Below are 15,131 nucleotides of genomic sequence, written 5' to 3' on the forward strand. Positions count from 1 at the left end.
AAGGTTTTAGAGAGGTTCTATAATAGGTGATATGTACTGGCTAACAGTTTATAGCTTTGCAAGCAAAATAACATGCAAGTTTTATCTAAATAACAAATGACTAAATGTGGTGGTAGACACACTAAGACCACAGTCTGACATTAATTACATCAATTAAATCACCCAATATTTATTACATGCCTTCTATGAACCAAACACAAGGACTATAGTACTAAATAAACGTTATACCTGGGCCCAGCGCAGTAGCCTACTAGCTAAAAGTCCTCAACCTTGCAATCTCTGGGATCTAATATGGATGCCAATCCACACCCCAACTGCTCCACCTTCCATTCAGATCCCTGCCTGTGGCCTGGGAAAGCAGTTTAGGACGGCCCAAAGCCTTGGGATTCTGCACCTACATGGGAGATGTGGAAGAATCTCCTGACTTCTGGCTTCAGATTGGCTCAGCTCTAGCCATTGTAGCCACTTTGGGAATAGACCAGCAGATGGAAGATCTTTCTGTCTTTCCTTCTCTCTGTAAACCTCACTTTCCAATAAAAATGATAAATAAATCTTAAAAACAAAATAAACATTACACCTGCTCCCAAGGAGCAGAACATGTAACTACTGAGAACAACTTTTTAAAAACTTTGTAATTCATCAGCCCTTTCATTAAACAGTATTATTAAAGCCTCTGTCATCTATAGGTTATTTTGAGAAGCACAATCAACCACACCAGTTGTGTCGTAGGACTTAGGTACAAGGATATAAATACGACACATGACTTCCCCTGAGAAGGTTTTATAGTAAGGAGGATGGGACGTTCATGAAGACATCATAATACAGTGGTAGTATAACGGCTGTGATGAGTTTCAAAGACAACATGATACAAGAAAAAAAAGCACTGGAGCTACTGACTTGATAACAATGGACCATCATGAAAATGATAATTTTTCAAACGGCTTTTTTATTACAATAACAAGCCTGGAAGGTTAAGTAAGACAAATGCCGCTAGCCACCAGGTAGAGAAACAAAGTAAGGCTATAACTTGCTCAGGGTCATATCAAGTAACAGCAGAGCGAGGACAAGAAATTCTACCTCAAAGTCCCGATGCTTCTTGCCCATATGACCTTGTACTACTCGCTTGGTATTTCTGTCATCGTTTCCTCATTTACAAAGGGAGAACACCTCAGGTGACTTGGCAGAAGGATCAAACAGAACTAAGTCAACATATTTTGAGACATAAAATGCAAAGTACACATTACAAGGCAGATCTGCTTCTCTTAGGGAGAACAGGGAACATGGTGCCAGAACACTGAACAAAATGAACTACACTTCATTTGAAGGCAACACACACTCGAGCTCATTCATATAACGTCATGACTAATAAAACCACAGTTCATAATTCTGCCACAGTACTACTGACCCCACAGGGCAAACAACCAAGCCAACCCAAAAAGGAACATACTTACTTATGCACCAGTTCCTAACTGCTCAGGATCTACTCAAACACCTGAACTACAGGAAATAAAGACAGGTTCTGCCTGCATTTCGCCAAGAAACAGAAAAGTAGTTTTTGCTGATCTACCCAAGGAAAATTTGAATAGCCTGTCTGCCCCTGAGCAGCATCTCAATAGTTCTCAACTTTAATGCCACAGACCCCTTCTGTCCAATGCAGCAAAATCACCTGTAACTACTACAATCAAAAAAATCAGTTCCTGGGCCCAGCGCCATGGCCTAGCGGCTGAAGTCCTCGCCTTGAACATGCCCTGTGATCCCATATGGGTGCCGGTTCTAACCCCGGCAGCTCCACTTCACATCCAGCTCCCTGCTTGTGGCCTGGGAAAGCAGTCAAGGACTGTCCAAAGCTTTGGGACCCTGCACCCGCATAGGAGACCTGGAAGAATTTCCTGGCTCCTGGCTTCGGATCGGCACAGCACCAACCATTGCAGTCACTTGGGGAGTGAACCATTGGACGGAAGATCTTCCTCTCTGTCTCTCCTCCTCTCTGTATATCTGACTTTGTAATAACAATAAATAAATCTTTAAAAAAAAAAGTTCCTTACCCTAGCCACACTGGAATGTTCAATAGTCACACAGGGCTATGGGTAAAACTTATTTGACAAACAGATGTAAGACTCAGTGCCATCATTATATTCTGACAGAGTTGTATCAAATACTAGACTTGCATTTTTGTGTGTTCTTTTTTGTTTTGTTTTGTTCTGTTTTGTTTTTATCTTTTTTTTAGACTTGTATTTTTATTACAACTCTGACCAGACCGCAGGCTTCTTGAGAACAGGGGTCACATCTTCTTTATCTTCACATTCCCTCTGATTCACACAGCCAAGTGTATGTCACACCCAAGCATTCACTGTGTGTCTAACTGGACATATCAAACATAGCAGGCCATTCTTCCCACTTCTCCCGTCCCCAACACACATGGACCTACACACACACACACACACACACCAAAAAACAAACAAGACACCCTCTGACATGAAGGAAGGAAAATAGTATGAAAGAAGATGTCGCATCCAAGGAAAGAGACCTACTTTAAAAATATATATTTACTTATTTAAAAGTCACAGTTAGAGAAGGGACAGCCAAGGCTGGATCAGGCCAAAGCCAGACACTTCATCTATGGAGCCCAGATGGGATACCAGTGGTGCAGGTAGCAGTTTAACCAGCTAGGTCACAACACCAGTCCCAGGTGGCCTTGTTTCTAGTCTTGGATGTGCTAGAAAATAACCCTATGACATATGGCAAGATAGTTAAATTTCTTCATCTTTAAGTTAGAAGCAAATTTCATATACCTTAATTCTAAAACCTACAGTTCCGTTGAACCAAACGAAATTAGGTATTCTTTTCGAAAGGCCTTTGCACAGGTTAGGAACACCTCTTTCAATGATATGTACACCCCAAATTACACAGAATCCATTGCTATGTCTCTAGCTATCATGTTTAGTCACTTCTGTTCCTTAAGTATGAGGATTTTTTTCAACAATTATCTTAAGAGTCAAAAAGAGGGCCCGGCAGTGTGGCCTAGCGGCTAAGGTCCTCGCCTTGAACATGCCCTGGGATCCCATATGGGCGCCGGTTCTAATCCTGGCAGCTCCACTTCCCATCCAGCTCCCTGCTTGTGGCCTGGGAAAGCAGTCAAGGACGGCCCAAAGCTTTGGGACCCTGCACCCGCGTGGGAGACCCGGAAGAATTTTCTGGCTTCCGGCTTCAGATCGGCCCAGCACCAACCGTTGCAGTCACTTGGGAGAGTGAATCATCGGATGGAAATCTTCCTCTCTGTCTCTCCTCCTCTCTGTATATCTGACTTTGTAATAACAATAAATAAATCTTAAAAAGAAAAAAAAAAGAATCAAAAAGAGACTTAAACCTCTGGTTTAAACACAGAGTTTCTTCTAAGAGCTCAGGCCAGACCTGGATATTGTCCATATTCACTCAGAGAAACAAGGATAAGTTTCTTGAGTATCTGAATTTAACAGGAATCCTCCCATTAGTTTCTATATTACCCTTAGTATAAAAAACTGGACAAAGAACCAACAACATATTTCTATAATAATACTGTAGTATAAAGAACATCAATTGAAACTTCTATTTTTTATTCCATCTACAGACTTCACTTTTAGCTAGCATTAGAAGAAATCTTATTGTCTAAAACCTCTTCCTGGGCCCGGTGCAGTAGCCTAGTGGCTTAGTCCTCGTCTTTCACTCATATGTGTGCCGGTTCTAAATCCACCTGCTCCACATCCGTGTGGGAGACCTGGAAGAAGCTCCTGGCTGCTACCTTTGGATCAGCTCAGCTTCGGCCACTGAGGCCACTTGGGAGTGAACCAGCGGACGGATGATCTTGCTCTCTGTATCTCCTCCTCTCTGTATATCTGCCTATCCAATAAAAATAATACATAAATCTTTGAAAAAAAAGTCCTCTTCCCAATGACTTTCACACGAATGTTCCCAAGTCACTTTTATAAAGCTTACATGGATTTTAAGACCAGTCAAGAAAAAAACAGAATCTGAATTACTGGCCTGCCTTCCTTTAAAACTTACACACACAAAAGGCCATGGCAGCTCAGGGATTCCTCTGACAGCAAAGTTGACTCTTCATTGAGCACCTATGTCTTCTATCCTGGAAAACGGGCTGAACAACGGCAACTACCTGAATTCACCAAGCGCAAACAAAGCGATTGCACTTAGTGGCTGACAACTAAACTCTTTTTGGAAAGGCAGAGAATATGTGCAAAAGCCAAAGAGCAATAAACGACTTTCTCTATAGAACTACGATAAAATCAGGCAGCACAAATCAACCAATGTTGACTGCACATGGTTAGTCCTAAATAGTGTCTTGCCATTGGTAAGAACTCCATGTGTTTGTTCAAATGCTGTCTGGATAAATAAATGAACTTCAGTAGACTCTTCTCAAACAAACCTCTACAGGCATAGAACTACCAAACATCTTTTACACAAAAGGAGATGTTGAAACAGCCTATCGACAGCATGATGTGAAGGGCTCGGTAAAGGCTTGGTTAGTCTCCTGTATCGAAGCCCTGGGAGGAATACAGAGATGAGGAAGACAAGAGCTCTGCCCCCTGGGTCCTCACAGTCAAGCACAAGGGCCAAATGGGCAGCACAGATGAACAACACATAAGTTTCACTGTAAAGGTGCTAATTTTAAGCAGACGGGAAGGACCCAAGGTGGGTGAGGTTCAGGTGCAGAGGCAGAGATGCTGAGCGCTAGGCAGCCAAAACTGAATAAAGTATGTTTTGGGTGGAGGAGGAGGAAAGCTCAGAGGATCACCTAGACAAAAGGGTTGGCCACGTAACACCCAAAAGCACTGTGACCCAACAGTACCGTGCATTTAAAAAGACTGCAAACCAACTGTCCCGTGAGAGATGCATAGTTTTCCAAGGACCCAGGTGACTCAGAATTCTCACACTGGAAACTTACTTCCCACCCCAACAGCTTTCCCAGGGCCTAGTAGTCAGAGAGGCTAAGGAAAAGATCTCTTTAAGGGGAGCACGTGCATTTGTGGAATAAGCTCCCAGACCCCTCCTCCTGCAACCTAACCCAGACGTGCCTTCAGATATGGATCAATTCCTGCTTAGCTTGAGACCTTAGCTGCACATTGGGGTGGCTTGGGGACCTTTTCAAACTCACTGCCATCTGCCTTCCACCCTCTGGACGTCCTGCCTCAGTCGACCTGGGTGCTACATGGCCATCAGCAGTCCTTAAAAGCTCCCCTGAGATGATTCCACCGCGTAGCGGAGTGGGAGAGCCACGAGTTGATCACTGAAAACCTGGACAGGGGCCGCTTGGGTTCAAATGACCAGCGAAGTGACTCTAGGCCAGCAAGATCTCTCATGCCCGGGCTGCCTGTCGTAGGATGCAGATAACAGCACTATGGAAGGTTGGGGGTTGCGAAGTTAGAGCTGGCACAATGCCTGGCGGAGAGTGTTTCCCAAGGGCTGCCTGCTATCTCTCACCATCAACTCTTCCTCCTCTCAACGTCCCCGAGCCATGGGCAGCACTGGACCAACCTTCCCGCTGGCCCCAATCTTCCCAGAGTTGTAGCGCTGCACCTCAGACCCGCCCCCTCCCCCAGGTCGCCAACCACGAGCCGTCCGGCCCCGGCAACTGGCGCAAGGACCAGACCCGACTAGCGCCGACCCCTCACCGGCCATCGACCCTGCAGCCAAGCTGACCCCCCGCCTCCATGGACGCCCCCAAAACCAGACGCTGTGCTTCCGAAGGCCGAGCAACTGGAGACGAGAAACAAGCCTCAGCCGTCCCGGGACCGACCGCAGGGAAGGGGAAGAGAAGGTTCAGCCCGATCGCCCGGTTACCTGAGGCGACGGGCGGGGCCCGCATCGCTGGGGCGGGCGCCGCCGCCGCTGCCGGCCGCACTTGGCCTTCCTCCTCACACGACCCGCGCCATAGGGCCTGCGATCTCACTGCCCCGGCCAGCCGACCTCAGGCGGTCAGTTCGTCCACCGGTCAGTGACTCTCCCAGGGCGCTCGGGGACGACGAAGGCCAGTCGGGCCGGCCGGCTGGGATCTGCTCAAGCAACTTCCGACTGCCAGGGGCGGCGGCGTCAAATAACTCCCCAGCCGAGCGGGTCAGTGCGCGTGCGCCCTGCACCTAATCAGCGACTTCTGCGGAGCCAAACCGGCAGCGTCAAATAACTCCCGAGCCATGGAGCCGGAAGCTGCGCGTGCGCATCCATCCCAGAGGTCCGCGGGGAGTACACTCCCTTTTCCTTTTCCGGCCCTAGTGCAGCAGGACGAGGGGGGTGTGGGAGAATGGAGTTACGCAGGCACGACGTCACCGCTGTACCGGATGACGTTCCAGACTGCTTTCGCGGAGGAGTGAGGGGCTTCTCCGCAACTCCTTGCCCTTTTCCAGGTTCTAGGAATCTCTTACATCCCACCCTGATAGCATCCTTGCTTGGGAATAATACCCATTCCCCGCTGCACGCGCTTATTACTTGAGCAAGGCCTGAGTTGTGGGTACCACCTCATGCCTGGCCTGGTGTGGGTGACATTGATTCAGGCAACAGATTCCGAGGCTCTCGGTAGACACAGGAGATTGGGCATTAAGAGTAATAGCAGGGAGTATTAGTCTGGGCACCTGCGATACATTCTACATTTTGTCATTATTTTCGTCTCAACCTCAGTAAAGAAAATAGTGCCATTCAATAGGTGCCACCCAAGGATCTGGAGAGTCCGGAGGGACGGTGGAGGGCCTGGCCTTGACGCTGAATTTGGGTATTTGGAAGGAGCCAGGACAGGGCGCTGTAGGCACAGCTGTCTGAGAACAGCAGAAAGGAGCCGAGATGGTGTCATTCTCACCCTTAGGAGAGATGGTGGAGGCAGGGGCGACCAGGGAACGAGGTGGTGTCCCTCCACAGAGGATCAAGCACGAAAGTGTTTCCTCCAGACGTCAGCCGGGCCCCAGGAAAGTAGCTACAGGAAGGGAGAGGGGATACAGAGGAGAGGGTAGAGTGTGTGCTGGGACAGAAACAGGCTACATCCAGGGCATCAACACAATACCTTTGCAGTAGTTGTAGATCAAGTTACCTTTCAACCAAACAATGCAACGAGCCCCAAAGGAGGGTCACTCTCTATTGCAGCAGCCTTCCTCTTGGCCTTCTGAGCTACAGAGGCTGAAGAGTGAGGCCCGCAGCTCCAAGCTTCACTGAGGGTGGGGAAGTGGGACAAGGTCCTGACAAAGCAGAAGGGCAGAAGTATCACAGGCGACCTTCCCTTCCTGTCAAAATGAAGTCCTTGGAGGAGTCTGTGTCCTCACCTTGTGAATCTGTAAAGTGGGACGCCGAGTCAAATGTAGGCCATAAGGACTTGTTGCATGGGACTGGACAACAGGATTTAATATTAGGTGGGGGTTAGTGGAAGGAAAATGAGTCACTCTTTTTTTAAAGATTCTTTATTCTTTATGGCTGAAACAGAAAACATTTGAGGTTTTCAACTAAATTGACATAAAATGCATGCACACACACCTTGAAGGAAGAATAAAGACTAAAGCATCAAAAAACTCTGAAACCCAAGAGAAAAGCATGTACATCTTTAATAAACCATAGAGGTGCAGGAAGTGTTGTGCTGAGTAAAGCGGCCGGCATCCTCCAAACACAGTCTCAGTTTATACTTGTTCCACAACACAACCTCTAGCCAGAAACAGAACTGGAGAGCGTCTTTGGAAACTGTAATGTCAGTGTCAGTCCATATAGTGTATCTGAAAAGCCACTGCACCTGAAAGAGAACAATGGTATAAGAGTTTGTAACTTTCTGCCCCCAGAAGATCACCACACCAACTCTTATGACCCATTCCACAGTTCTTACAGTGTAACTGACACTCTTGCCCAAGATGTGGAGCATTGTCCCTTTTCACTGTCTGTGATGGTTCCAAACAGCTGGAAGGAAGTGGTACTATGTGAGTTCCAGGACTGGGTCATCAAAAGGACCCTGCTTCTCCCTGGCTTGCCACATTGCTGCCCACTGGACCCAACTGCCCTGTAGGAAGGAAACCCAAGTCACAAAGAGATCCTGTGGGGCTGAGTGTGCATTAATGGTCAGATCCATGAGTGAGAAAGTCACCAACTGATGCCAGGGTCCAAGCCTTCAGCTGCTGCCCTTCAGCAAGGACAAGTTAATTCTGTTGATACCTGCCCATAGGGAAGATTCAAGATTTAAAAAGTGTCACTGTTTTAGAATGAGGGTTTTTTAAAAGAGATTTTTTTAGCTACTTCAAAAAAAGATTTTTTTATTGGAAAAGCAGATTTACACAGGGGAGAAATGACAGAAAAATATTCTGTCTGCTAGTTCACTCCACAAGTAGCTACAACAGCTGAGCCAATTCGAAGCCAAGAGCCAGGAGCTTCTAGGTCTCCCACACAGGTGCAGAGACCCAAGGCTTTGTGCCATTCTCTACTGCTTTTTCAAGCCAAAATCAGGGAGCTTGGAAGAGAAGTGGAGCAGCTGGGATACAAACCGGCATCCATATGGGATCTGGGGATGCAAGGTGAAGACTTAGTCATTAGGCTATCATGCCAGGCCCAAGTTGTTTTTTTTTTTTTTTTTAAAGATTCGACCACAACAGCTGGTGCTGCACCGATCTGAAGCCAGAGGCCAGGAACTTCCTCCAGGTCTCCCTCGCGGGTGCAGGGTTCCAAGGCTTTGGGCCATCCTCGACTGTTCTCCAAGGCCACAAGCAGGGAGCTGGATGGGAAGCGGAGCAGCCGGGATTAGAACCGGCACCATGTGGGATCCTGGCGCGTTCAAGGCGAGAACCTTAAGCACTATGCTACTGCACCAGGCTCAAGGTGAGGATTTAATCACTGAACCATTTTTCCAGGCCCAATAGCAACATTTTTAAAAAAAATTACAAAACTCTTGCTCTATACAAACGGGTGTTGTCTCTAACAGATTTAAATCAAGCAGGTCATCAAACCGGATTTCCTTCAACACCTTTAATGCAGATGAAATTTCACACAGCTAGAATGGACAAAGATCTGTTTCCTATTTGCAGAGTCCCATGTCATCTGTTCTGGCCCCTATTTTTGTGAGTTCTGATCCCTCATTGAGCTGCAAAAAGTCTGGAGCTCTGCTAACAGAACCCTTGGGGGATCCCCTCACAGCTCCCATCTGCATCTGGGTAAGAAGCTTCACCAATGGAACATCTTTTTCCACTGAGAAATCATTGTGAAGGCTACACATAGCACACATTTTCATATTTGGCATTTTCATTATCATTCAGGTCAAACATCCTATTCAGTTTGTTTCACAGTTATCCAGACTTTGCACTGTAGTCACATATTGTAGTCTGTATGGTATTGATGTGTTGGTATTTGAAACTTGCTTTGCAGCTACAGAAATTACCAGGTTATGTTGCAAGTACTAAAGCACAGGGGTAAATATGCAAACGCTATTAGTAAGTACTGCAAATGTGCTTTCTCTCTCTCTCTCTCTCTTTAGAAATTTGTGTTCAGAGGACAGAACAAATTGGACAGCTATCCCAGCGAAGCTTTGAAAGCAAGGATCTGGGCAAGTGGAAACTCTAGGATGGATATGTCAGCTAATGGATCAAGGATTTCTTCAACCTTGGAGCAATGAAATCAACATCTCAAAACTATTGAAGCCACTTAAGCAGTACCGTTGGAATATGCTCCACATCAGGGACTCTGGGATGCCATCAGGTGGCCGTCTCCCATCCCCAGGCATGGATGGTGGTTAGGCTTCTGGGAGCAGCCCTCTGCCCTACCCCCAGATGTAGGAAGAAAAAAAAATTGGAAACAATTGTCTTACCCACTTTCCCTCATGCCTCGGCCCTTCCCACCCTAATCAGTGGTCCACACGAGTATATATCCTTCGCAACTATGTGAACGTCATCAAAAATAAATTTTTATAAAGAAAGAAAGGGCCCGGCGGCATGGCATAGCGGCTAAAGTCCTCGCCTTGAAAGCCCCGGGATCCCATATGGGCGCCGGTTCTGATCCCGGCAGCTCCACTTCCCATCCAGCTCCCTGCCTGTGGCCTGGGAAAGCAGTCGAGGACGGCCCAAAGCCTTGGGACCCTGCACCCGCGTGGGAGACCCGGAGGAGGTTCCAGGTTCCCGGCTTCGGATCGGCGTGCACCACCAGTTGCGGCTCACTTGGGGAGTGAATCATCGGACGGAAGATCTTCCTCTCTGTCTCTCCTCCTCTCTGTATATCTGACTTTGTAATAAAATAAATACATCTTTAAAAAAAAGAAAGAAAGAAAGAAAGAAACTTATTTTTATTTTCCATCAACCTCTCACTTCTGTGTCTGCTTCAGAGACTGAATTGAAGATCAGCTTCTGACCACTTGGTGGTTGTTCCCACCCATTCAATGGCCCAAACTGTGCGAGCTACGGACCAGTCTTTAGGAGGAAACTGCTGAATGGGCACAGAAGGCACCTGCGCACCTTCAAACCAGCCTGCAGCCTCAGGCTGAGCGGCCGTGAACTCAGGAGTGGAGGAAGTTCATTGACCCTGGAAGTCCTCCTTGGTCACAGCCTTTTCAGCCACAGCCTGCTCTTCTTTTTCAACCTCTTCAGACTCTCAGTAAGAGGAGAGATCAGGCATGACCTCCTGTGGGTGTTCACAGGAAATGGTACCATGCATACTCGCAACCTCCCTGGCCAACATTACCACATCAGACTCATTGGTGGTTCCCATGTTGTTGCATAGGATGGTGATGTCCATGCTCTTCATTCTGAGAGTTAATCTCCCACCAGCTACTTCCCCAGATCCTCTGGTATCAGGCGACCATCTCCTGGTAAGATCATGACTTTGAAAAAAAATATTTTTTCTATTGGAGCCGGCACAGTGGTATGATGGATTAAGCTGCAGCCTCCAGTGCTGGCACCCTTTATGGGTGCTACTTTGAGTCCCAAATACCCCATTTCTGATCTAGCTCCCTGCTAATCCACTTGTGAAAGCAGTGGAGGATGGCCCAGGTGCTTGAACTAGTGGATGGAAATATTTTCTTTCTCTCGCTCTCTTTGTAACTTTGTCTTTAAAATAAATAAATAAATCATTTAAAACAAGATTTATTTATTTGAAAGAGTGAGAAAGAAACAGGGGAAGTGAGATCTTCCATCCTCTAGTTCACTTCCCAAGCGATCACAAAACTACTCTGGGCTACTCTGGGAACTCTGTCCCAGGCTCCTGCAGGAATGCTGGGGGCCCAAGCACTTAGATCATCTTCTACTATCTTCTAGTTAGTAGGAAACCAGATCGGAAACGAATTTCAGGGCTCCTGGAGAACCTTAAACAGTGCGGATGTTTGACACGGCGGCTGACACACTGTGTGTGACATCTGCATCCTGTACTGGGAGTAGCTGTGTGTAGTCCTGCTGCCACTTGTAATTCCAGCTTCCTGCTGAGGCACATCCTGGGAGGCAACAGGTGATGGTTCAAGTACTTGAGTCCCTTCCACCTACATGGGAGACCTACATCAAGTTCTAGGCTCCTGGTTTTGGCCTGGCCCAGCTAGCTATTGCTGTTAGATGGGAGATGCCTCATTTTCAAATAAGTAAGAATTGAAATAATAGGGGCTGATGCAATGGCGCAAGTGGCTAATCCTCAACCTTGTAGTGCCAGGATCCCACATGAGCACCAGTTTGTGTTCTGGCAGCTCCACTTCCCATCCAGCTCCCTGCTTGTGGCCTGGGAAAGCAGTAGAGGACATCCCAAAGCCTTGGGACCCAGCACCCACGTGGGAGACCTGGGAGAAGCTCCTGGCTCCTGGCTTCAAATCGGCCACTGCAGCCATTTGTGGAGTGAACTGGCGGATAGAAGGTCTTTTTCTTTGTTTCTCCTTCTCTGTAAATCTGCCTTACCAATAAAAATTTAAAAACTAAAAAAAAAAAAAAAAAATTTTCAGTGTAAAACAGCTCCCTAGAGGGTAACCAGGCAGGTGTATGACTGGCAGAAAAAACTGGGGCACCTGCTCCTTAGGGCACGCCTCACTGAAGTTCCCCTAGCCTTGTTGGGGTCCTGTCGTGCCGTCTTGACTTGCCCACATGTGCATCTCCCCAGCAGAACTGTGAGTTCACAGCTACTCCAGTCTCAAAGCCTTATTCAGGGTGCTTGCCTTCCCTTGAATGCCTTGCTGCTGCCCCTTGAAAGGCCTTTCCAGGCCCACAAAATCCCAAAAGCTGTTTGTTTCTCTTGGCAAATTTCAATGAGGACGTACCACCCAACACAGTGCTTAATCTGTACACACATCCCTCTTGACTCCTTCACCTGCTGAAGCATCTAAACCGTGACACAGATGTAGCGTGGTCTCCGACTGCGAGGGGCCACGCCAGGCTCTCCCCCGGGACTGACTCCCACACTTACTCTCACCCGGCAGCCTGCAAGGCCTGAGCATGGGGATGCAGGTGGCGGTGTGTGAAAGCACCAGCATTTGAAAGGGATAGGAGTGGACCCTCCAAACACGGGAAATGGCCTTCAGCACTTCCTCTCCCTGCATTACTGATGACCAGGGCACTGGCAGCCAGGATCACTTTGGAATGCAGGTGCACACGAGAGAACAGAGAGCTCCCAGAAGAGAAGCTCATGCCAGCAGCCCGGAGAACAGGAAAATGAGACATCCACAGACAACGATCCTGACAGGGGTCCTTATTTCCTGTCCTCCTTGCCATGGGGAACAAAAGTCGCTATGGGCAAAAAATCATGAGAAAATATTAGGGCGGGGGATGACAGGAACCACGTGGTGTCAGGGCCAAGTCTCCCTTAGTCCTGCTTTGCTTTTCACATGAAGACAACCAGGTTGTAGGGGACTTAATGACAAGACAGTGGCAGATAGGGATTCAAAGTCAGGGACAGAGGCTTCTGGTGGTGAGACCCACCCATGTTCTATCATAGCTTGCTACTGTCCCAGAGGGGAGGTGGACCCCAGCGATCTTGCCCGACTTGGGGAGGACTCAGCCTTGGTCCTGCAGTAGCTGCTGAAGCCTTGTGAAGAGCCAGACGCCACCTTGGGGCAGGCAGTGGATCTGCAGATCCAGGAGGCCATCTTCATCTCCCCTCTCATCATCACCTTAGGCCTGGGAACATGAGCAGGACTGGACTTGATGCAAGAACCAGCTCTCTGGAGACAGGGCAGAGATCTTACCTCAAGGAGACTGGAGTTTAGAATGTTCCTGACAGTTCAACTCCCACAATGCCTCTGCATACTGGGGACACATCTGCAACAGACGGAAAGCCATGAATGAACAGCAGCTTGTCCCGGCTCACATGCCACACAGTACGCCCCAGGGAAAGGCTTGGCATGAGACACGGGACAGAAACCACTGCACAAAAGAGGGTGTTTACTCTTAATTAAGTTTAATTCTATTAAGCAATGGCCACAACACCTGGGACAGGGCCAGGCAAAAGCCAGGGTCTAGAAGCTTCTTCCAGGTCTCTCACATGGGTGCAGGGATCCAAGCACTTGGGCAATCTTCCGTTGCTTTCCCAGGTACATCAGCAGAGAGTAGGATCAGAGGTGAAGCAGCCAGGACTCAAACAGGTACCCATAAGGATGTTGGCACTGCAGGCAACAGCTCTATCAACAATGCCACAACACCAGCTCCAAGAAGTACCTTTTCTGGGGGAAAAAAAAAAAAGTTTACTTAAAGAGCAGAGAGAAAGAAAAAGAATGAGGGGCTAAGGGAGAGATCTTTCATCTGCTGGTTCACCACCCATATGGCTATAACGGGCAGGGATTGGCCAGGCTGCAGTTAGGAGCCAGGAACTCCAGCTGTGTGGGATCACGCCATGGTGACAATCATCAAAAGAACACACATAGGCTGGTTCCCGACAGGGGGACCAACAAAGGAACGCACATGGCAGCTCCCAACGCTCTGGAGACCCAGGGCTTGTGCAGCCTGAGAAGTGTGGGAAGTTCCCAGAGACGGGAGACAGGATGTAAGTCCTCCGAACACAGGGTGAGCCCTTCCGCATTTCCTCTGCCTGCAGTACCAATGACCAGGACACGGGCAGTCATGGTCACTTACGAATGCAGGGATACAAAAGGCCAGACGGTTGCTGGGGAACCCGGCCCATGATCACTTTCGAATACATGGGCAGAATCAGCCACAGGGGAAGCTGAGAAGGAAACCCACAGACAGCCTCCTGACTTTGTCCGGGGGGAGAACAGCATTCGAGGCGATGCCCCACTGCATACCTGGGATCACAGAAGCTGCCCAGGATCTGCCCAGCAGCCCATTCACCACCACTGGTTGGAGAGGAAGGGAAGGTGGACATGTGTGGACAGACTGAGCCAGCCTGTGGTACACCACATTAAGTCGCTACTTGCTACAATCCAGCTCCCTGCTAAGGCATCTGAGAACACAGTGCATTATGGCCCAAGTGCTGAACCCCAGCTGCCACAGTCGAAATCCAGATGGAAGTCCCAACTCTAGGCTTGGGATTGGCCTTAGTACCAGCTGTTATGAACATTAGGGAAGCAAACCAACAAGTGGAAGCTCTCTCTCTGCTTTCCAAATAAAACATAAAAGGTAAGAAAACAAATGTTATGAGTGGCACCAATGGAGACAATCAGGCAGCATTTCAGCTGTCACACACAGGACACCAATCGGCAGATGACAGGAAACAAATGCAGCTTAGATGGAAAACACAGCCCCTTGACCACCCCATCGCTCGTAGCCACCCTAGCTGAGGCAGCAGCAGCTTCCGGCACAGGTTCACAAACTCCACATGAAGCTCTCAATGCCCCTCTGTGCAGCAGTCCCTTGAGGACACCACAGAACCCAGATCTAGCCCTGCAGGCTAGCACACCAAGCTGAGGACAAAGGAAGCACCCGTCATCTTTGTTCTCACTTCTCCGCAAACACCTACACACCTCTGGCCTCACAGCTTGCAGACACCTGGCGCACCGCGCAACAACCACTTACCTGGACTTAACAATCCACACTCTCCCGAGGACATCACACCTGCACACCAGCAGCAGCAGGCACATGACACTCCTGCAAAGGATGTGAAGGCAGCACCGATCAGCTCACATGGCACTGCTTCCAGCACGTTCAGCAAGCCATCACCTTGATCCACACAAAACCACTGTGAGAAGCTGGGGCCTGGGAGGCAAAGACACTGCC

At 48.4% G+C, this 15,131-nt stretch overlaps 1 protein-coding gene, 1 long non-coding RNA gene and 2 other non-coding genes across 6 annotated transcripts in view; all 4 read right to left on the bottom strand.

Annotated features, from left to right (window-relative positions):
* The window catches only part of RALGAPB (Ral GTPase activating protein non-catalytic subunit beta), an 83,144-nt gene extending 77,040 nt beyond the window's left edge, over positions 1–6,104 (bottom strand). For both annotated transcript variants that reach the window (XM_012927191.2, XM_058679748.1), the window contains exon 1: positions 5,836–6,104. The gene's annotated coding sequence lies outside the window, so the exon portion shown is untranslated. The remainder of the gene's footprint in view (positions 1–5,835) is intronic.
* Positions 6,105–7,551: 1,447 nt separating this feature from the next.
* LOC131482994 (uncharacterized) lies at positions 7,552–15,031 on the bottom strand. Of its 2 annotated transcripts, XR_009247471.1 has the most exons (4): positions 14,931–15,031; positions 13,148–13,220; positions 7,847–7,917; positions 7,552–7,756 (listed from the first exon to the last, which is right to left on the bottom strand). It is a non-coding gene; the product is annotated as an uncharacterized LOC131482994 (long non-coding RNA). The 2 variants fall into 2 exon arrangements; XR_009247470.1 differs by lacking the exon at positions 7,847–7,917.
* LOC118760233 (small nucleolar RNA SNORA71) lies at positions 12,418–12,550 on the bottom strand. The gene has a single exon (XR_004996668.1). It is a non-coding gene; the product is annotated as a small nucleolar RNA SNORA71 (small nucleolar RNA).
* On the bottom strand, positions 13,910–14,040 carry LOC118760235 (small nucleolar RNA SNORA71). The gene has a single exon (XR_004996670.1). It is a non-coding gene; the product is annotated as a small nucleolar RNA SNORA71 (small nucleolar RNA).
* Positions 15,032–15,131: the final 100 nt, after the last annotated feature.

Source organism: Ochotona princeps, chromosome 22 (assembly GCF_030435755.1).
Source record: "Ochotona princeps isolate mOchPri1 chromosome 22, mOchPri1.hap1, whole genome shotgun sequence".
NCBI lineage: Eukaryota > Metazoa > Chordata > Mammalia > Lagomorpha > Ochotonidae > Ochotona > Ochotona princeps.